Source organism: Opisthorchis viverrini, assembly GCF_000715545.1.
Source record: "Opisthorchis viverrini unplaced genomic scaffold opera_v5_7, whole genome shotgun sequence".
Lineage (NCBI taxonomy): Eukaryota > Metazoa > Platyhelminthes > Trematoda > Opisthorchiida > Opisthorchiidae > Opisthorchis > Opisthorchis viverrini.
The window spans coordinates 3,043,502-3,045,948 of record NW_008751663.1 but is presented as its reverse complement, the minus strand read 5'-3'; positions in this window follow the sequence as shown (position 1 = coordinate 3,045,948).

The following is a 2,447-nucleotide window of genomic DNA, read 5'->3' as shown; positions in this document are numbered from 1 at the left end:
TAACCCTCATGCATTCATTGTACCGGCGAACGTGGAACCTTGCCGGACAACCAGTACAACGTGTGCTAACGCGTACACACAATCAAACATGAACTTAATAAGTGCGATGAATTCCACGGCTTCGGCTTCGTCTGCAGGTATGTCTGCTTCAACGGTAGAAGGCTTTTTCATACAAAAGTAGCGAATTGCTGCTCTTTTTGGCATTCATGCGGACGAAAACAACGAAAGGTTTCGCCTAGTGCTCTTTCAAAGCGATATGAAAAGCAATGAATGAGAAATACGTTTAACGAGCTAAACTCTCCGCAAAATCATCCTCCGCATTCACGTGCTCAGTCATAGCAGCCATCAAAACATGAATATCGCGGGCCTTGAATATCGTGGGTATTTAGTAGGTTTAAACAACTATTAAAAAACTGCGGCCGTTTGGGAAGATCTCATACGCCCTAAAAGTTACCATCAATTGTTAAAACTTTATGTTAAAGTTCACCACCTTCGAACCACGGTTTCAGAGAAATTTTGGGTGTGCGTGTAGCCACCGGCTCAAGCTTTGTTCAAAAAAGAACATAAGTAAAAATTGGGTCCTCCCAATGCGGCGATTCATGCGGACGAAAACAACGAAAGGTTTCGCCTAGTGCTCTTTCAAAGCGATATGAAAAGCAATGAATGAGAAATACGTTTAACGAGCTAAACTCTCCGCAAAATCATCCTCCGCATTCACGTGCTCAGTCATAGCAGCCATCAAAACATGAATATCGCGGGCCTTGAATATCGTGGGTATTTAGTAGGTTTAAACAACTATTAAAAAACTGCGGCCGTTTGGGAAGATCTCATACGCCCTAAAAGTTACCATCAATTGTTAAAACTTTATGTTAAAGTTCACCACCTTCGAACCACGGTTTCAGAGAAAATTTGGGTGTGCGTGTAGCCACCGGCTCAAGCTTTGTTCAAAAAAGAACATAAGTAAAAATTGGGTCCTCCCAATGCGGCGATACTTTAGGGGAAGGAGATCAAGCATCGCGAGACCCTCTTCGTAGTCCACGGATTTGAGCCGTCGACAATTCTCGTGGCGGCTCGCTGGACGTGCTCAATGAGGGAGGCATCCTTCGTGCGTCCCGAGTAGACAACTTGGTGGGTGTATACCGGGAACGGTCTGACGTAGGCCCCATAGAGTATTTGGAAATCCATGCGAGTAATACGGGAGAAGGTTCGTCGGATCGTCCGTGAAATGGCCCATGGCTTTTGGATCGATTTTTTATGGTGCAGTGGGAAGGACCGTAAATCAGCAAAAACTGGAACTTGCCTGTGGTTGTCTTTATGGAAGCACGATGAGCTAGCAACACAGTTGGTAAGATCACCAGTCGCTTAAACAACTATTAAAAAACTGCGGCCGTTTGGGAAGATCTCAAACGCCCGAAAAGTTACCATCAATTGTTAAAACTTTATGTTAAAGTTCACCACCTTCGAACCACGGTTTCAGAGAAATTTTGGGTGTGCGTGTAGCCACCTGCTCAAGCTTTGTTCAAAAAGAACATAAGTAAAAATTTGGTCCCCCCAATGCGGCGATACTTTAGGGGAAGGAGATCAAGCATCGCGAGACCCTCTTCGTAGTCCACGGATTTGGGCCGGCGACAATTCTCGTGGCGGCTCGCTGGATGTGCTCAATGAGGGAGGCATCCTTCGTGCGTCCCGAGTAGACAAATTGGTGGGCGTATTCCGGGAACGGTCTGACGTAGGCCCCATAGAGTATTTGGAAATCCATGCGAGTAATACGAGAGAAGGTTCGTCGGATCGTCCGTGAAATGGCCCATGGCTTTTGGATCGATTTTTTATGGTGCAGTGGGAAGGACCGTAAATCAGCAAAAACTGGAACTTGCCTGTGGTTGTCTTTATGGAAGCACGATGAGCTAGCAACACAGTTGGTAAGATCAGTTCCCAGTCGCTTCGTTTGGCTGCTGGTCGCCCCTTGATCGTTCGGTTATTACGTTCGGTTAGACCATTTGTTTTCGGGTGGTGTTCCCGTCCTGAGACGTCTGATGCCCGGCTTCTGCAAGCAATTTCTAAACTCTTTGCTCTCAAAGCAAGGACCCTGGTCGGTTAGGATGACTTTTGGCACCCCATGGATGGACACGGTGTGATGAATTACCCCTAGCTGATCTTCGTCGTCCGCTGATTAGGCAAGGCTGCCGCTTCAATCCACCGCGACAGGTGTTCTGTCATTATCATCGCCGTTGGTTCTGAGCCTGGCCTTTAATTCAGGAAAACCAAAAAAGAGCAGCGTTGCTGTTTGTCTGTAGCTGGATTGGCCTTGTTCCGTTTGTCACTTGTCCCACAACACCAAGAAATACAAGCGGACGACAGCTGTCCTCCCGTTTGTTTTAAAAAAAAAAGAATACATAAAAAAATATAAAAAAAACATTCATGCATGGGGTGGCCTGAGAGTGCCTGTG